At 33.4% G+C, this 26,293-nt stretch overlaps 1 long non-coding RNA gene across 1 annotated transcript in view; it reads left to right on the forward strand.

Moving 5' to 3' along the window:
* Positions 1 to 4,158: 4,158 nt before the first annotated feature.
* LOC148944856 (uncharacterized) overlaps positions 4,159 to 26,293 on the forward strand; it is a 29,392-nt gene continuing 7,257 nt past the window's right edge. Inside the window, exons 1-2 of the long non-coding RNA XR_016142705.1 lie at positions 4,159 to 4,230; positions 17,198 to 17,349. This is a non-coding gene — a long non-coding RNA (uncharacterized LOC148944856). The remainder of the gene's footprint in view (positions 4,231 to 17,197; positions 17,350 to 26,293) is intronic.

Genomic DNA, 26,293 nt, shown 5'->3' on the forward strand with positions numbered 1-26,293 from the left:
GGAACTTGGTTTTCAGCAATTTCAAATGGTAATATTTTTCTTTTTCTATTTATATGAAGTACTTCAATGTATTTAAACAAATGTATGCAATGAATTTATCGATAAGAAAATCCTATTGCAGAGCTTGTGATGGCTTCAGTTATGTAAAAGATCAAAAGTCTGTCTCATCCTTAACTCCTTACTCTTTACTGTGAAGTTTGGCTTTTGTTCAAATTTTTAAAGAAAATTTGCAATTGAAAAAAAAATATATTTTTCAAAGCACTAAAAAACTTTTGTTTAATGAGCAGGGTGTCGAAAAGGGGGCAGTCCCCCTTATATACAAAGTAATTTCAATTTGTTTTGAGTTTTAAACTTGCTCCTTACTTTAGTCGAAAAATCTTTTCTTTTCGTTTAATTACATTTCATGAGACTGTAAAGAATTATGAATGCAATACTTTTGGTAACGCAAAAAAAAGATCAATATTCCAATGATCTCTGTTTGGATTTTGATGTTAATCAAATAGTTCATTGTAACTGACAGTAAGTAAGGAGAAATTATAACGTATTTGAGGGGAGTTGCCCCCTCCTCAACACCTTGTTCTTTAAATTTTTTCCCAATTCTTTAAAAACCACTTCTGAAACACAAAGGTCGTTTAATTAGAGCAATACATAACCTTTTTTAAAGTGCCGAAAACTTTAGTGTGAAGATCGAGATGTTGAAGAGAGGGCAACCCCACTCATATACATAATAATTTCTATTCGTTTTAAGTTTTAATGTTGCTCCTTACTTTCAGTTGAAAAATCTTGTTTTCTTATAACTGTGACGGTTATAAACAGTTGAAAAATTTTGGATAGTATATAACTGTTACAACGGGGATTGTCAAATTTGGAAAAGGCATCTGATGGGCAATTTAACTGCAACTTGTTTTTTTCTGTTTTATTTCTTTCCTATACTATAAGCTGTGATGCATGCGTAGATCTAAATGAAGAAAATCTCGATGATGAGATCTTGGTAAGTTAAAAGCACTGTCTATAAATATAATACACTATTATCATTCCCTGTCTCAACCATTATACAAAGTCGGACCGAGATGCAAGTGCTCCGGAGAACATTTAAACAAGTAACATTCATAGTTACATAAGTAACATTCGATTTTTTAACGGGTAGACAAGTCAATCTCTTGAACGCGAAACTTGGCTTTACAATTGTAACTCTAAATTTTAAAGAATCTAATTTAAAATTAATTTATTCCAATATATATATATATATATATATATATATATATATATATATATATATATATATATATATATATATATATATAAAAATCGGTAATTAGTAGTGCAATGTTATTATTAGATGTTCATTGAAGTTACAAGTAGGTTTTGAAGTCTCGAGTTGGTTTCAAAGGCATTTTGAGAAAGTTTCTGCGAAAATACGTGTTCCAGGGTAATATACGTGTTCCAGGGTAATGTAAAGAGGGAGGCTTTGTACAGATTAGGATGCAGGAGGAGTGAGCATAGCTGTGTTGGCCCCAGGTTGCTTGGTGCTGCGGTGAGCAGTTAATAGCAGTAGTAGTAACGGTACTTGTGTCTTAAAGCCACAACACTCAAGTTCTCTCGAGATTTTGTATCGCGAACATGAGACAATAACCGGTTTTCATGGTCTTTATACCAGATTAAATAAAAAAAAACATTTTTTTTTAACTGAAAGTAAGGAGGGATATTAAAACTTAAAACGAACAGAAATTATTCCGTATATGAAAGCGGCTGTCTCCTCCTGAACGTCTCGCTTTTGTGCTAAAGTTTTTTATTGTTTTAAAAACATAGAATTGTGAGAAAGAGTCAAGTGTAAAGAGCGAGACGTTGAGGAAAGGGGACAGTCCCTTTCCTATACGGAATAATTTCTGTTCGTTTTAAGTTTTAATGTCGCTCCTTACTTCGAGTTAAAAAAAACTTGTTTTTTTATTTAATTTTTGAAATGTTTTGAATTAATGCAGGTTTTGATTTTGGCTCACCGTACATGAATAATTAAAAACAAATTTGCATATTAATTATACTTTTATTTGGTTAAATGGCTTTCTCGAAAGTTGTTTAATTTTATTTACGAACGTTTTTGTTAGTAATAAATATACGTAACTTGCGAATTAACATATGTAACGAACTTCTATATTCATATATTTTTAATATGTATATTAGGGGGTTCGCCCCCTATTCAATACCTCGCTCTTTACGCTAAAGTTCGAATTTTGTTCCAATTCTTTAAAAATGACCCCTTAATCACAAAGGCCGTTAATTAGAATAAATAGCTTTTATGAAAGTACTAAAAAATCTTTGGCTTAAAGAGCGAGGTATTGACTCGGGGGCGAACCCAATCATACACGTAATAATTTCTGTTTGTTTTAAGTTTTGATGTTGCTCCTTACTTTCAGTTGAAAAACTTTTTTTTTAATTTGATTTCTGATCGTTTTTTAAATAATGCTGGAAAATCCAGCACCCCCTTCATAGCAATGTCCCTTCCCCCATAAAAAATTCCTCCATGGAAAGATCCTCCCATATGACCCCCGCCCCCCCCCCCACTCTCCGAAAAATACTCCCTAAAACGTCTGTATATTTCCCAATAAACAATACTATATGTAAACATTGGGTAAAGTTCATAACTTTCAGCCTTCACCCCAGGGACTTTGGGGGATTAAGTTATCCTAAAAGACATAGGTATTATATTTTCGACCGTGCTGAACAAAATGGCTATCTCAAAAATTTGATCGGGTGACTTTGGGAAAAAAATGAGCGTGGAAGGGGGCCTAGATGTCCTCCATTTTTTCGGTCACTTAAAAAGGGCACTATAACTTCTAATTTCCATTCGAATGAGCTCTCCCACGATATTCTAGGACCGCTGGGTCGATACGATCACCCCTGGTAAAAAAAACAAAAAAAAACAAAAAAAAACAAATAAACAGGCATCCGTGATCTTTCTTCTGGCAAAAAATACAAAATTCCACATTTTTGCAGATAGGAGCTTGAAACCTCTACAGTAGGGTTCTCTGATACGCTGGAATCTTAAGGTTCTATAATTTTTAGAGGGTGTTTCCCTCTTTTTTCGAAAATCAGGCAAATTTTCTCAGGCGCGTAACTTTTGATTAAACTTGATATATTTGAAATCAGCATAAAAATTTTATTCTTTTGATGTATCTATTGGTATCAAAATTCCGTTTTTTAGAGTTTCGGTTACTATTGAGCCGGGTCGCTCCTTACCTACGTTACCACGAACTGTTTGACAATATTAGTTTCAGCTTGGTGGGAAACTACATTGTAGCTATATTTTAATTAGATATTTAGTTGTTATTTTTGTTAAGTTAGGTTGTATTTAATTTAATGTGGTCTTGGCGGCCCCCTTCCATAAATCTTCGTTATAGTCTCCATAATTTTGTTACTAAACTATTATATTTTCATCATATTTTGGTACATTTCATTATGATTAACCCAACTTCACTTCTTGAGTGTGGTGGCTATAAGACACAAGTACTCTAGTAACAGAGCAAACATATTAATTTGATCTGATTTTGATTTAGCTTTTTTCGCTTATATTTGAGTCGGGAGGGGTGCTGTAATCAATTTTTCCCCCGCATCGCCAACCCCAGGAACGGCTTTGTAATGGAGGAGGGATTGCGGTCATTGTTGTTGGTCACATCTCATGGAAACATCCTAATAAAATAACAGTAGTACTACAAAATGTATTTTTCCAAATAACATGGTAGCTTTTTTTAACAATCCACCCACCCCCAGATGGTTGCCGGTATAATTCTAGGATATACAAAAAAATAGGACAAAGAAATTATTACTTTATATTTGCAGTGATTTTTTATGAATCAGAGTATCATGCTTCCTTCCATTGTTACTCACATAGGCTATATTGGGATATATTCGAATAATATTTGGTGCTTACATGTTATAACGACCACACCAAAGAAGTGAAGTTAGGTTAATCATAATGAAATATACCAAAATGTGAATGAAAATATAAGACTTTAGTAACAAAATTATGGAAAATACAACATAGAATTATGGGAAGCAGGCCGGCCAGAACAAATTATATCTAATACCTAAATTTGCCGGCTCTATATATTCAATATTTAATTAAAATATACCCCTAAAGTAGTTTCTCTCGCTCAGGCTAAGCTCATTATCTCCGAGAAAAGACAAAGAACCGATTTCATTACAAATCAAGAACAAAGTGTGGTCGTATAACACGTAAGTACCTAATATACTAATCTAGTAATTATATTGAAATCTTAGCGGAAATTGTTTCATCAGGTCAAGAATGTGACACTAAATTCATTGATTCCACTTTTGTTGGTTTGACATTACGAACAAACTGTTGATGAGAAATAAGTGGAAAAAAAAAAAATCAAACAAACAATATCTACTAAGTCAATTTCTCAACTGGGACTGTAACCAGTCTAGGCATTAGATCCCATTTTAACAGTAGTGATTATTATACTGGAAAAAGCGTGAATAGCGAATGTATGAGTATATTTATTTTTTTGCAATCTAACTTTCAAAAGATTCCCCCGTGATTCGGTATAATTTCAAAATGAATGAATTAAGAAGATTCTATCGTTTCCATGCTACATTTTCATTACTTTGTGTGGATTGGTAATAAATGCAATAGATAAATTAATGAAACGTATATAAATAAATTATAATCGGATTTGTTAAACAACTTTGACCAAAACAATATCCAAAGACATAATTTCTATTTTTCTCTACAAAAATACATCGAATGGGACATCCAAGATTATGTACTTTTAGAATTGTCTTAGGTTTCGCTTTATTTTCTTCTTCCGTTTTTATTTCCCGTGATGAAATTGTTTAAATCACAGAGTCCGATAAATTACAGAGAAGAATATTCCAAAGTGGTCTAGTCAAGAACTTTGAATTGTCTGTTTGTCAGGCCGTAAAAGGGTTGCCAGAAAGTAAAACAAGCCCGAGCCTCTGAAAAACAAGCCAAAATCCGCCCGAGCCTTTAAAAACCAAGATTGCCATTATGGTCAGTTCCTGAAGTTATAAAATGGCCAAAATTTGTGTTTCACAGAAATTTTCGGTCAAAAAAAAAATTTTGTGCGTGTCACGGCTTGCGCCACACCACATGCATGGTCCGATAAGTGTTATAGAATTAGTTCTAGATCAGTTTTTTTGTCAGGTTATTTCAAACTTAGCACCAATCTTTCGAAACAAATACGGCAAAAAAAGGTGGTCCTAATTAAATCAAACTTCGCACAAATCTCTCAAAACAAATACGGAAAATGCGGTCCAAACTTTTTGTTAATTCCTTAACTTCTTTCAAAATCCTCATCATTCGGTCAGTGACAAAATTGTACTACGAAAATGCTACAAATTGAAGCATTTGCTACAGTGCTACACATGATGAAATATTGCTAAAATAGTTCTTTCGTGCTAAAGTCAGAAAAAGTTTCTAATTCTACTTTTACCTTGCTTGCTTACCCTTTGTTCATTTTGCTCCACTTTCACGGAAGAACAACGATTTATGTGATCTGCCAAAATTGATCTGTTTTTAGCTGCAGTTTTATGCGTCATAATGGTTAAACAGCTGTGAACTCTTATTATTAACTTTCAGAATTTAATATGACTTATTCCAATGAATACGATAGTAAAAACCACAAGCCTAAGAAATAAAATATCTTTGGTTTATTATCGCAAAAGAAATTTTGGTACACGTTATTTGGTACAGTTGCACCACAATATTTTAATATAACTTTACGATTATAGCATGGCCTCAAAAAGAAACATGAGTACTGGGTTAATACAAAAGCCTTCGTAATCCGAAAATGAAATAATACAGACAACTAAAAAAACAAAAAAAAAGAAAGAAAGGCAACAAGGCACTAAGAGATTTAAGACTCAAAAGAGACTAGGATATTATCTAGATCGACTAGATCGGTTGTTTGGTCAGTTTCTTCGACTTCACCAGCCATATAAATATAACTATTGAAAAGCTGCATACGCTTTGTAGGCTCAAACGTCGAGCAACTCGACATCACAGGCCTTATAAGTATCAATATTGAAAAGCAGTTGCAACACAATATTTAAAGATAACTTTATGATTAAAGTAAGGCCTGAAAAAAACGTGAGAGCGGGGTTAATACAAAAGCCTTCGTAATCCCAAGATGAAATAATAAGTACAGACAAAAAACAATAACAAAAAAGAAAGGCTCTTAGATCCATAAGGCACTAAGAGATTTAAGACTCAAAGGAGGCTAGGATATTATCCAGATCGACTAGACAAACCCTATAAATATTCCTATTGAAAAGCAGTTGCAACACAATATTTGAAGATAAATTTACAATTATAGTAAGGCATCAAAAAGAAACGTGAGAACTGTGTTAATACAAAAGCCTTCGTAATCCCATTATGAAATAATACAGACGGAAAAAAAGAAGAAAAAAAAAGAAAGGCACCTAGATCCAAAAGGCACTAAGAGATTTAAGAATCAAGGAAAGCTAGGATATGATCTAGACGAATAGATCAGTTGTTTGGTCAGTTTCTTCGACTTGACAAGCCTTATAAATATCACTATTAAAAAGCAGCATAGGCGTTGTAGGCTCAAACGTCAAACAACAAGAGCCAAATCCTGACAAACACAGCCTGAACACAGGTATTGAGCTCAACATCGGCAAGAACATACAGTTTTGGAGCTTGCTCGGAATGACATTCATCATAGAAAAGGACCGTTCCACTATCGCATTGCTAATTGGCAAACTCAACAGGGTCAATACCCACTTGGCTAACTCACGAAAAGGAAATGCCCCAACAGCATCAGGATAATGTAGGACAGCTATCCAGAACTCAGAGGAGTCTTTGGGGATTGTTCCTCCACAAACAAAAGACCAATTAACGTCCAACAGTTTCCTCCACTGATTCTCCAAGGTACTGAGATCAGTAGTAGGAACAATTCTCAATGGCAAGTCTCCAAATCGGGGTCGAAACTGAGACAAGCAAATCACAGGGGATAAAAATTTTAGCTGTAGGAGCGAATCCAGAGCAGGAGGTATTCGTTCAAACACCGCTTTAGCCGCAGCTTTCAGGAACGTAAAATACCGTATTTTGATTTCGCTCTTCTGTGTGTCTGAAAGTTTAGATTTGGCCAGTTCAATGAGGAACTTGTGTTCGTAATCAACTTGATCTTGTGGCAAATAATTGATTCTGAAGTCCATATTAACCATCAAAGACACTGCATATGAACAGAGTATCATGCACAGGAGACTTAGTATCAAATCCTGCAGTTGTTCAAAAAGACGAAATTGGTCAGCGTTTGTGTGCTGAAACAGCAAGTTCACTCTCTGAAATTTGGACAGCAATGGCTTGAAAAACGAAATGCACATTTTGTTCTGCTCATCCTGATGAATAGTATATAGCAACTTGGCAGTACAGCTACGTTCTCTCTCTTTGGTTAGACTAAATAGTGCGAGAAGCTTCAAATACTGCTCATGTATGCAAACTAATGCATTATACCGAGAAGAGCTAACGAGCATTTGAGAAAGAAATACTTGGCAGGGGTGAGTTCCCATCGTATATCAAATGAAATACATGTTCATATGTCTCCCTTCTAAGGCGCCTTACATTAAACCATTTATATGTTTTGAACATCATAAACTCACGTTTCGAAGAGAGTTCACAAACCGCCTCTAAAGCATATAGATGGAATGAGTGGCAAACACACTTGAAGAGCTGAAGATAGGGTAAGCCATTGTCTAGTAGTAGGGTAAAAAGGAGTGGTTTACTCCGTACATGTTAGTACATGCTATGTACTAATTGATTCAATTTTTGGGCAGATTGTTAAGACAAGAGTGGATGTAAAAATGACCAAGAAATGTCTAAGGTAAAATTCTAGATAAGCTACTTTTTGATATCTTGGAAGGCTTAGGTTAGGAAAACAAAACTTTCAGTGATGAATCCAGGGCCACAAACATGCTCTGGGCAGATATTGCCATTCTATTATGTTAACCCCCTTCTGATTTCTAAGTCTTGGAAATTTGACAAATCAAAGAGTTTTGAAAAAGCTCTTTTTTTTGTCAAAACAAAGAATTTTGAAAAAGAGTTTATTTTCTCTGGTTTTAGTTTGAAAATGCAATTCCTGTTATTAGAGTAAAATTTCAAGCCATATCAAAGGTTTTTTCCTAAATCTAGGAAATTTATTTCCAGATCTTTGATACTTCCCAAATTTGGATTGAGTAAAGTTGTAAAGCTGAAGATCTATTCTGCATGGTTTCACTTTTATAAAACAAAGATTTTTAAAAGTCATCAAAGGTCAGTGCCCTCTATTGGGAATGGAGAAGAAATGGTTGGGATACTTCAAAATATCTTTCAAGGACATACTTTAGTATGTAAACCCATCCCAGGAAGCTTCATTTCTGTAACCTAACCCCTTCCCAAGATAGCAACAAATAGTTTGTCTAGAATTTTACCATATATAATTCAGACTATATATTTGCATGGGCGCCCATAAGGGGGAACAAGGGGGGGCACCTTCATCTTAGTACTCGTAGCATCATTAGTTACAGTAGCTATAATTCTAGCACTAAAAGTATACAAACAAAGGTCTACAAAGTATATAAAAGTCTAGTACAACAAAATGGCTGTCTCAAAATTTTGATTGGATGTGTTTGGGGAAGTGATTGACGTGGGGGAGGGGGAGCTGGTTGCCCTCCATGAGCTCTTTTTGAAGTTCCTATGACATGTCTTTCTATAAGAAGTGCTCTGGTCTAACAAACAAAACAATATATTGTGCCCATATTGCTCTTTACTTAGGTAGTACTATTGTGCTGCCTACGATATTTTGTCTTGAGATTTTAAATATGTACAGCACTGGAAGTGCCAATTAGACCATGTAAGCCCCTCCTATAATTCATCCTATGGGCACCCATGTATATTTACACATTATGGGGGGGGGGGGAGGAGAGCGATCCCAATTATCGACTAAGCCTAGGCCACAAAAAGATTGGGCCAGATCTGTCAAATATATAAAAAAAGGATAGATCTGCATAAAATTCAAGTCTTGCCTTAATCTGAGCAGCAATAAAAGTCCTTGTAACTTGTAATACTCCTAACGCAGAGCCATCTCAGCCATGCAGAAATAAATTCGTAATGGCGAATCGTTTCAGAATAGAAAGCGTTCTATGCCCTAAAGGAGGACTCTTGTCTTTTTGGTGCATAACCACAGCTGAGCAACCGTGATTTTGGAATTTTTGTCTGGTTCCAAATTTTCAGTCAAAATAAGCCCGAAATAAGCCCATTTTTTTAAACAAAAAAAGCCCAATTTCCCGCCCCACGGCCCCCACGCCCATTCCAAAATTCAGCCCGCCCCTGACAGCTAAAACAAGCCCATGGGGCGGAAAACAAGCCCATCTGGCAACACTGGGCCGTAACTGTAAGACAAAACTGCATTTTGTTAAACCACCCACAACCACCTACTCTAAAGGCATTACATTCACCCATCATGACGGATCCACCTTTATTTCTTTGAATGAGAAATAGCGAAGTAGAGTCCATCTAGCGGTAACAATTAATGCTTTTTCAAGCAAGTTTACATTAGTTTTTACAGAAAATTCAAAGCAATTTAAAAAGACTGGCACGGCGAATAAATAGATCTGAAGCTAATGAACAATATGGTGTACAAACTTTGTCTATTCGGTTGAAATAGTAGCTTCAGCTTAGTCGCAAAATTCCATATTAAAAAAAAAAAAATGAAGCAAATTAAAAAAAGTAATGCGGTGAATTTATAAAGTTAAATCTCAGCTATCGAATAATACCAAAATTTTTACCTTTTGTTGAAACTTGAAGACGGTACGCGATCTATTTAAAATCGGCCAAAAACACGGATGGTAAGCATAAACCTTAAGGTAATTGGTGTAGGTAATTCTCACCTTTGTTTTTGAAAACTTTATTGAAGAGAACTGAAAGCGGATTGAGGGCCCTTGAACCCTTGTTATTCATCGGAGTTCCATTTGCTAATTATTTATTTCGTTTATTATGATGATTGCAAAACTAGATACTTGAAGTTCTTTAGATATGCTTATTCTTGAGATTAACTAAAGCGTATTTACTTTACTTTGGAAGTGTACTTGGGGAGATAAAATAAAATTTCAAAATAGGGATAAAATCCTTTTTAATAGACAGTGTATAGAAATTCACAAAAAAATACCAGATAGTTCGGTCACGTATACAGTGACCATCATCAGTAGTAAAACTAAACTAAAATAATTTAAAACAATAGTTTGTGTACGAAATAAAATAAAACTACATATTGTTTAATCCTCTAATTCTTTTCAAAGCAAAGGCGGAAGCTAGCCTCTTTGACCTTCTTGGATTCGGTTCATTAGCGTTCAATTATATAACATTTGGACAGAGGTCAACAACTCGATTGGGTGAATTGAACTTTACTCTGTCAGATTTTAATAATTATCATAGATTGAGTTCAGCCCAAATTCACCTGTATCCTGATTCAAAGCAATAATCTTGAATAATTTTTTTTTTATTTCAAGAGTTTCACGAAAATTTTACTTAAAAAACCCCGATCCCCAGAAATCAAAGAGACATTCTCGAACAAAATAAAATGGTCTGGAAAATTGAAAATATGTTCTGAAAGGGCTTAAGTAAAATCTTCAGACCTAGAATCTTGCTTTAAAGCCGAAGAAATTGAATCTTTATGTTGTAATAATCTCATTTCCAAACTCTGGTTAGTACGTCCCACATATGGTCTCCGAAATTATCTACGTACTTGGGGAGGTCGGAAGTTGAAAGTATTAGAGAAAGGTTGTCATTACCTATAGCCCATAATAATTGAGCTTTTCGAAAGGAGAAAAAAAAATGACAATTGTTTTAGGGTGAAAATGCTGATGGTTAGCCAAGAGTATCGGTTGCATACAGCAGTGGAAACTGGTGATAATGTCGACAAAAAAACTGTTAACTCCATTCTAGGGGTTTGGTGACACTTCGTATTTTTCGAGAGTGATAATAAGCTAATTAATTTCATTAGTACAATTGGTAAAATTAGGGAATTAATTTCTGATCTCAGTTCCTGAACAAAGAGAAAGAAAAAAAGAAAAAAAAGAAAAAAAAAATTACGATTCTTAAAAAAATTGTCAGTTTCCACTCTTATAAGTTACCCGTATGGTTTTAGCACAAGAATTTCTCTTACCAAACACAATGTCAGGTGCAGATTAATGAAATGAACTAAGGAATCAATATTTATTTAACAGAAAAACCATGCATTATATGCATTATTATGAATGTATAATAATTAAAAACAAGAACGAATCTGCTTCGCAACTGTTCTTCGCTTTTTTATTTATGACTTGCTAACAGTATAATACGACTTTTACGGGGGAATAGTGAGATCTATGATATGGACACTGACATCTATGCTTGATGTACTATGAGGAAAACATCAAGCACAAAAACTATATGGGCCTTTGTAGCTTGAGCCTTGACTGAGTTTCTGATTAATGGCTAATGATTCTGGGCTTGGCCTTTTTTTTTGCTGGCGTTTTCGGGCTGAACAACCTTTTCCTATATTTATCTACTATCGGCTGACTCCCCGTGGTAGTTGGCTACTAGTGTACTACGTGGCACTATGTACTGCCTCCCCGTAGTAACATAATATTTGTAGACATCAATATATAATGAGTTGGAGGTAGTTGGTTTTAGATTGTCTGTGCAGGAATATGAGTGTTGATAAAAAATATCGCCAAGTGCTGAAAACCATGTAGTTATCAAGATGTGCCCAGGATTGCAAAAATACTCAATTCAACAGGAGGTCCCAGGGAGCTCTTGCTGTTTGGTTCGAAGCCGGCTTAAGCGCTTTGGTGTATATCTGAGATTTCTTGGTCCCCGTCCTGCACTGGGTTCCGGGACCAAAGCTTTACCTGTGGCCAAAATAATTTCAAGGATTTTAAGAATATGAGAATTGCAGATTGGAATGTTCGACGTAAAAAAATAGCTATAGTGTCGATATTTTTACCGACAAATTCAGACACTTCGAACTGGACTTCAGAAACTCATAGCCCAGGGTGAGGAAAAATGAAATTAGGTGAAACAGAATTTATATACTGAGACAGGAAGGGTGGTATAAATACGTAGATATGGAGCAAGGTAAATGACGTAAAAGACGCAGCTCTTTAGGTTAAGTACTCTTTAGGCTGGGAAGCTGTTGTTATTGGAATATTTATCGTTCATTTTAGGACTTAAAAGTACATAGTATCAGTCATAGTATACGCCCCGGTAGGGCCGACTGACGGAGATATTAGTGATTCCTAATATCTCCGGAAGTTGAATTTTACTATCAGCTATATGTACAAATGGAAAGGGTCTTAGATAGAACTGTGATTTTTGATTAAGAAATTTTTAAGCCCCGGTCAGTAGAAATTGGGATTGATAATATCATTGCCCTGGTAAATTTGGTATAGGAAAACAGCAATGGCTACAAACTGCTGCAATTATGTAGGTATAACAATCTAGGTAAATCAATATAGTATTTGGCCATAAAATGATTCTTAAATTAACATTGTCTTCACATGATGGTAAAATAGCTAACCTAAATAGTTATGACCATGTAAATTGAGCATCGGCTGGATGAATACAAGATATAGGACGTACATGAGTTCTGCTATTTAAGTTAAAAGTAAAAATCGCCATCTTGTACTGTCTAGGGTTTATTTAAAGCTGAAATTTCAGAAGGGTAACTATCTTCCTGGAGGTTATGACGTTGGTAGACTCCAGGATGAAAATTTGAGAGAGGCTTTCCAGGAACTGTTGAATATTAAACTGGAGAATTTTAAATTTGACAATGTAGAAGATGGCTGAAATAATTTTAGGAAAACCATTTGTGAAGCTGCTGATGGTCTCTTAGGGCAGAAAGCTAGTAGCGCAGAAAGCTTGGAATATTCGTAAAAAAGCTCTATTTATATAATAGAAAGGAGAAGGGGCTTGTACAAGAATTATCTGAGTGATAGATCATATGAAAACAAAAGGAATGTAAGGAAAGTGGAGAAAGCAATAAAGTATGAACTAAGGGGGTGTGAAGTAGAGGCTATGGATGAAATTGCCGAGGATGTGGAAGATGCAGCTAGACGGCATAATAGTAATATATTGTAGTGACATGTTAATAAATTCAGAGGGAGTTGTTAATCTGGGCTTGTCCCAGTTAAAGATAGGAACGGGGCCAGAATTAGTATGGAAAGAGTTAAAGAGAGATGGCCTGAACGTTTTGAGAATATTCTAAACCAGAATAGAGCCACAGGAAAAAATATAGAGGAAAATGAAAAGTTTGCGACATCTTGGATGTGAAAGAAGATACATTTTGGGAGGAAGAAATAGCCACAGTACTAAAAGGATTAAAAAATAACAAGACCCCAGATGCTGATACTGTGGTTAGTGAGTTTCGCAAATATGGGGGCTATGAGGTTAGAAATAAGTTGCTGAAGTTTATGGATATAATTTTTGAAAAATTGAAAGTACCTAGCGATATTTGGAAAACCCTGATTAACCCTGAATAAGAAAAATGATAAGAATGAGTTTGTTAATTATAGAAGCATTAGCCTGATCTAGCTTAGCTAGAGGATGCGTTAATAACAGAGTATTAACGAACAATTAAACTTCTTTTCCCCGATCAGACGAGGAAAATTAGCCAAAAACGTAGCTCTAAAATTACTGAAATACCAGAAGCAAATATCGTGTGACGCTAATGTGGCTTTATTACAGGATCTAGCACATAGAATTGAGTGGAAAAGTTCAATCAAAGTTTTCAAGGTAACAACAATTTGTCGAGAATTCGGAGTTCTTATTTCTTGTAACTGAAAACATTTGATCTCATTATGGAAACCATTCAGAAAACAATTCCCTAAAGATTTTGCGATCAAACTGGTGGAAACAAAACTCGTATTAGCCAATGCGCACTCGAGAAGCTTACTCAGTTGAATCTCGAAAAATCGGTTTACCATTCTCTATTCGGAGACAATTAGCATACGTTCACTGAAATAAACTATGTTGTAGCTATTATTTAATTAAATACTTAATATATAGACTTTGTATTTTGGTTAGGTTAGGTATTTAATATAATGCGTTCTGGGCAGTCTACTATACAAAATTCCATATTGTAGTTTCCATAATTTTGTTACTAAAGTATTATATTTTCACAATATTCGGGTACATTTCAATATGATAAAGCCAACTTCATTTCTCGATTGTGTACTGGCTAGTAAGGAAGTAGCCAAAAGCTTTCCCAGCCGTGTCCAGCCACCCCCCCCCTAAAGCCCGATTTTGACGAAGAACACCCTAGTTTATATAAAATTTACATGTCATATGAGGTCTAGCGTATATTTAATCAACATAAGTTATCTTAGAATTCAGACACAAATCCTACCTTTTCATCCCTTTTATCTCAATCTTGATTTCAATATTTTCAAAATCAGCTTCAGAATTTATTTGAGCCTTGGCTTCAAAAGAAAGTTGAAAAACGACTTCCTTTAAAATCTTTCTTTATTGACTTTCCCATGCATAAACAATATTAAACATTTCATTTTACAACGTCATCATTTTTAAATTTATGAGATTTACTTCTGGTAAGAGCTATTTAACAGTCCTGCGAAAAATTGACAAATTCCCTTATTCTTATCTATTTTTCTTTAGTATGTTGGCTGTACGAATAACAATTAATTCCTAACAAAGTCTCTTGAGTGCTATCCATTTTCTAATCCAATTACATTAACAACTTTACTGGTGATTTTAGACTGATGATTCAAAAGATGGCGGTTATAATAAGAATCCTGAAAACAAAACTGAAAACAGGTTAATTGTTAAATTAATTAGTACTTTTTATTTCTTTGAAAATTTAAGAGATTTCCAACTAGGCTAGACAAGCCCGCCAACTGTGCTTGTTTGGTACCCTTAAATTTAGCTCAGATTTCCCCTCAGGGATCAGTACCTGCTTATTGCTGAAATGAGCCCGAATATCGCTTAATTATTCACTGAGTGAGTTTGACGTCATGATATAAAATTCAAAAATCTTGTATACTATAGCAGACAGACAAGGAAGTCAAGCAATTAAGTTACAGCAAGATAACTTTATAGATAACAATTAGTGTCAATAAAAAAAATTTGAATCCTTAAAATAGATTTAAATGTAAATTTTATGAATATAAAATTATCGAATATCTTTGAACTTGCTTGTTGGCAGCGATGCCACGTTTACCCGCCGCCAAGTGGACAACCCCTTGCCTCAGTTTACGTGGCAAGATCTGCTTTAATTTGACAGATAAGAGACTCTTTGTGGCTTGTTCTCCAAATACGTGAGCAGGTATGCCAAATATTCAAAGGGACTATGTTCATTCATCACTTATTGTGTAATAAAATTCCCATTTATTTTAAAGAATTGATTTTGCTCTATTTTTCGGTTCTATTTATAGGAATATTAACCGCAGCAATCTATAAAGCAAATCTAAAATAGGTTTTGGGCTTTATCTAAAATTTCAGCGAAAATAAGTGTCGGCTTTAGCTTTTTTTTCGATTTAAAATATTCATCTCTTTCTCTTTTAAAAAACAACGAAAAGACCGACAAAATCCTTCAAGTAACCTAAAAAAAAACTTAACTTATATTAAAACTTATCAATAGCAAACTTAAAAAAACTTAACATGGGAGAGATGGCAAGTTGATTTGGACAGGCGTGAACCCTTAAATGTTTTGTGATGATCGCTGATCAGAGTTTATGTTATTTGTATCTTTCATTTATGTTATTTTATTATGTTCATGACCGCATATTTGGCTTTAAAATACACTTCTCTATCTATCTATCTAATATGCAGAATAATTGTACCAAACAAATTTTGCATGCAGACCCGCTATTCTTTACCCTCCCCCCCCTAATATGCAAATCTATAGCCTAAATTTATTTCTAAAGTAACGAAAAACTGATGTGCTCTCGAATTTTACACAACGTAAAATTGAGTGAGTGGCGCATAATACACATGTACCAAAATTCGTTCCCCCCCCCTACGGAAATAAAAAAATAAAAGTCAAATAAAATTCTCAAATTGGGAAAGCTTTAATTTCCATGGGTGGGGTATTTTCCGGGGGAGGGGGGAGGGTAAACGCCTAGAACCATATATATACATATACATATACATATATATATATATATATATACATATATATATATATATATATATATATATATATATATATATATATATATATATATATATATATATATATATATATATATATATATATATATATATATATATATATATATATATATATATATATATATATATATATATATATATATATATATATATATATATATATATATATATATATATATATATATATATATATATATATATATATATATATATATATATATATATATATATATATATATATATATATATATATATATATATGTATATATATATATATGTATATATATATATATATATATATATATATATATATATATATATATATATATATATATATATATACATATTTATATAATTGGCAGTAGAAACCAACTGTTTATGAAAAATAAGCAAAAGACAGAGAAACCCACAAAATCAACAAACTTTTGTGTAAGGCCTAGGACAATATCTGGCCATGTTATGGGGGGAGGGGGTGGTTCAGACACAATTTTTACAGCTTTGATTATTGCACTTGGTAAAAACACTGAATGGAGACTTTGATACTGTATTTAATTTTTCCTACCTGATTTCTGTCATATAAATAGACCTAACCTTAATCATACATTTCAAATTCCAAAGCTCTAAGCATAACACAATTCAACCGGTTTTTAAGTAGCCAGTGTGAAAGCATAGCAAAATTGGAGACTAGGGACTTATCCCCATTTTGGAAAGTCCTTGAAACAAAATTTCTTTTTAAAAAAATTGCAGAAAATCTAACTGTTTACTCATTTTGAAGGTTTGACACCTACAAAAATAAAATAGACTGAAAAAATGACTAGTATTTATTTCTTTTGTGATCATAAATAGCAATGTCCAGGGAACTTGTTTACCTGTATAAGATTACATAGTAACTATGGGAAAAAAATTCTTTTTTGAGCCTAGTTTTTGCAATGTATTTAGGTGTCTTTTAACTCTTTAGCCTTGAAATTCTTTTTTATTTTAATCTATAAAATACAGCAACCCCGATGCCCTTTTATCGTTGAAGACAGTGCCATTGCGGATGGCAGCTGAAACCACCCCGCAACCTCCCAAAACCAGCAACCCCGATGACAATGTTGCATTGATCTCACTGTCATTGAAACCAATGACACTTGAAGCCACTGACACTCGTAAGTGAGATTCTATTGCTTATTTTTTTAATTTTTACTTACAATCTAATTGACTTAATTAGCTTAAACACAAATTTAAATGAACTTTAGTTTAGTTAGATGTTAGATCAAATTAAAAAGAAAATTTTTAATCAAATTTAATTAGCTGGATTAACTACCCAAGAAACTTTAACTAAATTTTATTCAAATTCAAGTTATATTTTGTAGTTGGCATTTTCACTAATGTCTTATTATTGCCTATTTCAATTTTCGCTGAAAACGCTTGTGATTTTATTGTCTGCTTATACCCACTTCCAGGTCCATATTCATAAACGTTCAGTATTTTCTCAAACTTTCAATGCGTCAAATACTTTCTGTTTTTGTTTAAGCCTATTTACGCATTATTCCTTTTTATACACATTTCCAGGCTGATCATCATAAACATTGAATATATTCTCGTGCACATTATGTAAAAAATTTAATTTCATAATTTATTTCGGGTAATTTTTTTCTCAGTGCCTATTCATATACACTTTGGCACACATTTCAGGAGGGCCTCCTCTTACCCAAACAATCTTTTTGGCTCCTGAAAAACTGCATTAAAACTTTTACTTTCTGTTCAAATGAGCCGACTTTCCTAGGAATCATCCCTAGGAAGAACAAAGGTAAATAAACAATTTTTTTATGCATTTTTTGAGTTTTTTTGTGTATACCCCCCTTCCACAAAAAATCTTTAAGTAACCCCCCCCCCCCAAAAAAAAAAATTTAAAAAATCTTGAGTACCCCCCCCCGAACAAAATCCTGGGTACGGCCTTGATTGGGAGAGTCACATATTGGGATGAATTTTTTTGGGTTGAACTATCCTGGAGAAACTTTCGACGAGGGGAATTGGCCCGAACTTATATACGAAATTCGTTTTATTTGTCGTACCTTCTCATTGATGACCCCTTTTTACATGTGGAGATTCTGTGGGGGAATTTTCCAGGGAATATTTTCTGGGGAGTTTGAATTTTTTTTGGGAGGGGGGGGCTTACGTAGGGGAGGGGTTTTCCAGAGGAGAAATTCTCCATGGGAATTATTACCAGGAGAAATTTACAAGGAAATTAGCAGGAATATTTTCGCGGGAGATATCCGGCAAATATTTTACACATAAGTGGGATTCTGTCATGACTTTAAAAACGATCAGATAAGAAATATTTTTTTTTTCTTTATATGAAGTTATGCTAAGGAGTATTTTATGCGTAATCGTGAGCAAAATTTCTTTGGGGGGAATTCGCTGTGAGGATGGAATTGTTCGGGGGAAAAATTTTACATGGGAGGAACTTTCTATATACGATTTTTCATGGGGTTTATTTTTTACGGATGAAGGATTTCCTAGGATTATTTGAAAAACTAAAAGAAATTAAATTAAAAAAAAGTTGTTTCTACTGGAAGTAAGGAGCAACATTAAAACTTGAAACGAACAGTATTCCGTATGTGCAAGGGGTTGCCCCCTCCTAAATATTCTGCTCTCTACGCTAAAGTTTGAGCTTATGTCCCAAGCCTTTAACAACGATTCTTGAAACACAAAAATCCGAGCCTTTTTTAATTGCGAAAAAAACCTTTGGTGAAATATTGAAGAGTGGAGTATTGAGAAGGAGAGAGCCCCCTTACATAGTGGGGAATAGGGAATTCGTTTATTTTAAGTTTCAATGCTGCTCCTTTCTTTCGCTAGAAAAAGCTTTTATTCTAAATTTAATTTTGCTTATAACCATTTCATCTTATCTATGTCCATTTATACACTATCATATTATACACAGTTCAATATTTTTTAACGTCAAAATATTCCAGTAGGCTATACGGAGGCCATGTTGGTCAAGAACATGCAAACGATGGTCAATATTCGGCCTAGAGAGAGGCGAGCTTCTGGGGATAAAAATATATCCATCATCCAAGGTAGTTGCTATACTCTTCATTGCAATAAATTTCAGGTACAGCGTTGCTAGCACAACAGATCCTAGGCCTAGGAAATGGTTAGACTTGGGTAAGGCCTGTATATAAGTAGAGGTGACCCTAAAGCTCGTGTCACCCACCCCTGCTGCCACCTATAACTTTTTTTACATAGTTTAATGAGGACAGGGTCAATGACCTCTTTCTCAATGACCTCTTTCTCCAGGTGTGTTTTTGGCACGCTCTCAGCGAATGTTATGATCCAGAAATAGTATTTGTTGTTGTTTCCGAGGCAAATGTCAAGGTCAATGTTGTTGTTGTTGTTTTGTGCACGCTCTCAGCGAATGCCATGGTGTCCAGAAATAGGAAACAGCATTTGTTGTTGTTGTTGTTTTGTGCACGCTCTCAGCGAATGTCATGGTGTCCAGAAATAGGAAACAGTATTTGTTGTTGTTGTTGTTTTGGCCAAGTGCACGCTCTCAGCGAATGTCAAGGTGTCCAGAAATAGGAAACAGTATTTGTTGTTTTGGGCAAGTGCACGCTCTCAGTGAATGTCAAGGTGTCCAGAAATAGGAAACACTATTTGTTGTTGTTATTGTTTTGGCCATGTGCATAGAGTCATTAGGGAGAACACGTGGTTAATTAAAGCGATTGGGAATTTGGAACACCTGTGCTGTCAGTCATTAATCAAATTGTTTCCGGGCAAAGTTTAATAATGTCTGAAAGGCACTGTCAATAATAAATCAAATTGTTTCCAGTCTAAGTTTAATTATGTCTGACAGGTGATGTCAAGATTGATTGATATATCATGAAATGGGAAAGAATTTGTTGTTTCTAAGGTGAATTATTCATTCAAGAAAGGAGAATTAATTTTTTGTTTCTAAGGAGAAGGTGGGGAAGAGATATATTGATTGCGTAATCGAAGGGAGAGAATTCCCGAGAAATTGATTACATAATCAATAGAACCCTATAAGGAGCTCGTGACGGGAATCCATTTATGGGCATAGAATGACGTAATCGACTAGGACAAATGGAATTTCTGAGCAGTTGATCACATAATTAGTAGAACCCTATCAGAAGGTCATGACGGTAATTCATTCATGGTCATAGAATGACGTAATTGACTAGGAAAATGGATTTCTGAGAAATTGATTACATAATCATTAGAACCCTATCAGAAGGTCGTGACGGGGGTCCATACATGGGTATAGAATGACGTAATCGACTAGGAAAATGGATTTCGGGGAAATTGATTACATAGTCAGTAGAACCCTATCAGAAGGTCATGACGGGAATTCATTTATGGACATAGAATAACGTAATCGACTAGGACAGTTGGAATATTTCAGTAGTGTTTTGTTGTGGCTTACCTTGTCACAGTTACATTCTCTTGATTTTTCAAAGTTCATTTTCGATTTCTTTCGTTGAAATGCAAGAGTTGGATTATTTCAGTAGTGTTTTGTCGTGGTTTACCTTGTCACAGTTACATTCTCGTGATTTTTCAAAGTTTATTTTGAATTTCTTTCATTGAAATGCAAGAGTTGGAATATTTCAGTAGTGTTTTCTCGTGGTTTACCTTATCACACTTACATTCTTTTGATTTTTCAAAGTTCATTTTGAATTTCGTTCATTGAAATACAAGAGCTGGATTATTTCAGTAGTGTTTTGTCATGGTTTACCATGTCACAATTACATTTTCGTGATTTTTCAAAGTTTATTTTGAATTTTTTTCGTTGAAATTCAAGAGTTGGAATATTTCAGTAGTGGTTTGTCGTGGTTTACTTTGTCATACTTACATTCCCTTGATTTTTCAAAGCTCATTTTGAATTTCATTAGTTTAAATGCACGAGTTAGAATATTTCAGTAGTGTTATATCGTGTTTTACTTTGCCAAAGTTAAGATATCTCGATTTTTCAAAGTTCTTTGTAATGTAATTACTTGAAATGCAATGGTTTGATTATCTCAGTAGTGTTTTGTAGTTGTTTACCTAGTCACATTTATAATATCTTGATTTTTAAAAGTTAGTTTTGAATTTCTTTCGTGAAATGCAAGAGTTGGATTATTTCAGTTTTCGCGGTTTACCTTGTCACAGTTACATTCTCTCGATTTTTCAAAGTTCATTTTGAATTTCTTTCATTGAAATGCAGGAGTTGGATTATTTCAGTAGTGTTTTGTCGTGATTTACCATGTCACAGTTACATTCTCTTTATTTTTCAAAGTTTATTTTGAATTTCTTTCATTGAAATGCAGGAGTTGGAATATTTCAGTAGGGTTTTGTCATGGTTTACCTTGTCACAGTTACATTCTCTTGATTTTTCAAAGTTCATTTTGATTTTCTTTCATTGAAATGCAAGAGTTGGAATATTTCAGTAGTGTTCTGTCGTGGTTTACCTTATCACAGTTATATTCTCTTGATTTTTCAAAGTTCATTTGAATTTCTTTCATTGAAATGCAAGGGTTGGAATATTTCAGTAGTGTTTTGTCATGGTTTACCTTGTCACAGTTGCATTCTCTTTATTTTTCAAAGTTTATTTTGAATTTTTTTCATTGAAATGAAAAAGTTGGATTAATTCAGTAGTGCTTTGTCGTAGTTTACCTTTTCACAGTTACAATGTCTCGATTTTTCAATGTTCCTTTTGGTTTTTTTTAGTTAAAATGCATGAGTTTTAATTTTTAAATAGTGTTATTTTATAGCATACATGGTCACACATACATTTTCTCGATTTTTAAAAGGTCATTTGGATTTATTTCATTGAAATGCAAGACGTGTAGTATTTCACTAGTGTTTTGTAGTAATTTACCTTGTGAAAGTTATAATCCCACAAGTTTTCAAATTTAATATTTAATTTATTTAGTGAAATGAAAGAGTTGGAATATTTCAATATTGTTTTGTTGTGGTTTACCTTTTCACAGTTACATTCTCTGGATTTTTCAAAGTTCATTTGAAGTTCTTTCATTGAAATGCAAGAGTCGGATTATTTCAGTAGTGTTTTGTTATGGTTTACCTTGTCACAAATACATTCTCTTGATTTTTCAAAGTTCCTATTTAATTTCTTTCGTGAAATGCAAGAGTTGGAATATTTCAGCAGTGTTTTGTCATGGTTTACCTTGTCACACTTACATTCTCTTGATTTTTCAAAGTTCCTTTTGAATTTCTTTCTTGAAATGCAAGAGTTGGATTATTTCAGTTTTCGCAGTTTACCTTGTCATACTTACATTCTCTTGATTTTTCAAAGTTCATTTTGAATTTCTTTCGTTGATATGCAAGAGTTGGAATAATTCAATAGTGTTATGTCGTGGTTTACTTCATCATAATTATATTCTCTTTATTTCTAAAATTTAATATTGAATTTTTTTCGTTGAAATGCAAGAGTTGGATTATTTCAGTAGTGTTTTGTTGTGGTTTACCTTGTCACAGTTACATTCTTTGATTTTTCAAAGTTCATTTTGAATTTCTTTCATTGAAATGCAAGAATTGGATTATTTCAGTAGTGTTTTGTTGTGGTTTACTATTTCACAGTTACATTCTCTTGATTTTTCGAAGTTCATTTTGAATTTCATTCGTTGAAATGCAAGAGTTGGATTATTTCAGTAATGTTTTTTCGTGGTTTACCATATCAAAGATACATTATCTTGATTTTTCAAAGATCATTTTTGATTTATTTCGTGAAAATCAAGAGGTGGATTATTTCAGTTTTCACGTTTTACCATGTCACAGTTACATTCTCTTGATTTTTCAAAGTTCATTTGAATTTCTTTCGTTGAAATGTAGGAGTTGGATTATTTCAGTAATGTTTTGTCGTGATTTACATTGTAATAGTTACATTCTCTTGATTTTTTATAGTTCATATTGAATTTCTTTGGTTGAAATACAAGAGTTGGATTATTTCAGTAGTCGTTTGTCGTGGTTTACCTTGTCATACCTACATTCTTTGGTTTTTCAAAGTTCATTTTGAATTTCATTCATTGATATACAATAGTTGGAATATTTCAGTAGTGGTTTATCGTGGTTTACCTTGTTGCCGTTCCACTCTCTTTATTTTTCAAAGTTAATTTTTGATTTATTTCGTTGAAATGCAAGAGTTGGATTATTTCAGTAGTGTTTTGTCGTTGTTTACCTTATCACAGTTACATTCTCTTGATTTTTCAAAGTTCATTTTGAATTTCATTCATTGAAATGCAAGAGTTGGATTATTTCAGTTTTCGTGGTTTACCAAGTCATACTTACATTCTCTCGATTTTTCAAAGTTCATTTGAATTTCTTTCGTTGAAATGCAAGAGTTGGAATATTTCAGTAGTGTTTTGTTGCGGCTTACCTAGTCACAGTTACATTCTCTCGATTTTTCTAAGTTCATTTTAAATTTCTTTCTCTGAAATGCAAGAGTTGGAATATTTCAGCAGTGTTTTGTCATGCTTTACCTTGTCACAGTTACATTCTTTGATTTTTCAAAGTTCATTTTGAATTTCTGTCATTTAAATGCAAGAGTTGGAATATTTCAGTAGTGTTTTGTCGTGTTTTACATTGTCACAGTTACATTATCTTAATTTTTCAAAGTTCATTTTGAATTTCTTTCGTTTAATTGCAAGAGTTGGAATATTTCAGTACTGTTATTTTGTGGTTTACCATGTCACAGTTACATTCTCTTTATTTTTCAAAGTTCATTTGAATTTCTTTCATTGAAATGCAAGAGTTGGATTATTTCAGTAGTGTTTTGTCGTGGTTTACCTTGTCACAGTTAATTTCTCTTGATTTTACAAAGTTCATTTGAATTTCTTTCCATGAAACGCAAGGGATGGAATATTTCAGTAGTGTTTTGTTGTGGTTTACTTTGTCACAGTTACATTCTCTCGATTTTTCAAAGTTCATTTTGAATTTCTTTCGTTGAAATGCAAGAGTTGGATTATTTCACTAGTGTTTTGTTGTGGTTTACCTTGTCATAGATACATTCTCTTGATTTTTCAAAGTTCATTTTGAATTTTTTTCATTGAAACGCAAGAGTTGGATTATTTCAGTAGTGTTGTGTTGTGGTTTACCGTGTCACAGTTACATTCTCTTGTTTTTTTCAAGTTCATTTTGAATTTCGTTCACTGAAATGCAAGAGTTGGAATATTTCAGTAGTGTTTTGTTGTGGCTTACTTTGTCACAGTTACATTCTCTTGATTTTTCAAAGTTCATTTGAATTTCTTTCGTTGAAATGCAAGAGTTGGAATATTTCAGTAGTGTTTTGTCGTGGGTTACTTTGTCACAGTTACATTCCTTTGATTTTTCAAAGTTCATTTTTATTTTCATTCCTTGAAATGCAAGAGTTGGAATATTTCAGTAGTGTTTTATTGCGTTTTACTTAATCACAGTTACATTCTCTCGATTTTTCAAAGGTCATTTTGAATTTCTTTATCTGAAATGAAAGAGTTAAAATGTTGAAGTAGTGGTACGTTGTGGTTTACCTGGTCACTGTTACATTCGCGTGATTTTTAAAAGTTCAGTTTGAATTTTTTTCGTGGAAATGTTAGAGTTGGAATATTTCAGAAGAGTTTTGTCGTGGTTTACCTTGTCACTGTTACATTCTCTTGATTTTTCAAATTCATTTTCGATTTCTTTCATTGAAATGCAAGAGTTGGAAGATTTCAGTAGTGTTTGTTCATGGTTTACCTTATCGCAGTTACATTCTCATGATTTTTCAAGGTTCATTTTGTATTTTTTTCATTGAAATGTAAGAGTTGGATTATTTCTGATGTGGTTTGTTGTGGTTTAACTTGTCAAAGATAAATTCTCTTGATCTTCAAAAGTTCATTTTGAATTTATTTCATTAAAATGCAAGAGTTGGAATATTTCAGTAGTGTTTTGTCGTGGTTTACCTTGTCACAGTTATATTCTCTTGATTTTTCAAAGTTCATTTTGAATTTCTTTCAGTGAAATGCAAGAGTTGGATTATTTCAGTAGTGTTTTGTGTGGTTTACAATGTCACAGTTACATTCTCTTGATTTTTTTAAATTTCATTTTGAATTTCATTCGTTGAAATGCAAGAGTTGGAATATTTCAGTAGTGTTATGTCGTGGTTTACTTTGTCACAGTTACATTTTTAGCATCTTTCATAGTTCATTTGAATTTCTTTCATTGAAATGAAAGGTTTGGAATATTTCAGTAGAGTTTTGTCGTAGTTTACTATGTCACAGATATATTTTCCCAATTTTTCAAAGTTCATTTTGAATTTCTTTCGTTGGAATGAAAGAGTTTGAACATTTCAGTAGTGTTTTGTCGTGGTTTACCTTGTCACACTTACATTTTCTTGATTTTTCAAAGTTCATTTTAGATTTCTTTCATTGAAATGCAAGAGTTGTTATATTTCAGTAGTGTTTTGTCGTGGTTTACTTTGTCAAAGTTACATTCTCTTAATTTTTCAAAGTTCATTTTGAATTTTGTTCGTTGAAATGCAAGAGTTGGAATATTTCAGTAGTGTTTTGTCATGGTTTACTATGTCACAGTTACATTCTCTTGATTTTTCAAAGTTCATTTATTTCGTTGAAATATGTTTTGTTGTGCTTTACCTTGACACAGTTACATTTTGTTGATTTTTGTTAGGTTAGGTTAGGTTAGGCTAGATCAAGTTAGGTTAGGTTAGGTTAAGTTAGGTTAGGTTAGCCTACGTACGCGCGCGTACGTAGGCTAACCTAACCTAATCTAACTTAACCTAACTTAACCTAACCTAACCTAACTTGATCTAACCTAACCTAATCTAACCTAACAAAAATCAAGAAAATGTAACTGTGTCAAGGTAAAGCACAACAAAACATATTTCAACGAAAGAAATGAACTTTGAAAAATCAAGAGAATGTAACTGTGACATAGTAAACCATGACAAAACACTACTGAAATATTCCAACTCGTGCATTTCACTTAACAAAATCGAAAATGAACTTTGAAAAATTATGAGAATGTAATTTTGGCAAGGTAAACCATGACAAAACTCTACTGAAATATTCCAACTCTTGCATTTCAACGAAAGAAATCCAAAATGATCTTTGAAAAATCAAGAGA

This window comes from Artemia sp. Qi Xiang Cuo, chromosome 13, assembly GCF_049724085.1.
Source record: "Artemia sp. Qi Xiang Cuo chromosome 13, ASM4972408v1, whole genome shotgun sequence".
In the NCBI taxonomy this organism is placed as follows: domain Eukaryota; kingdom Metazoa; phylum Arthropoda; class Branchiopoda; order Anostraca; family Artemiidae; genus Artemia; species Artemia sp. Qi Xiang Cuo.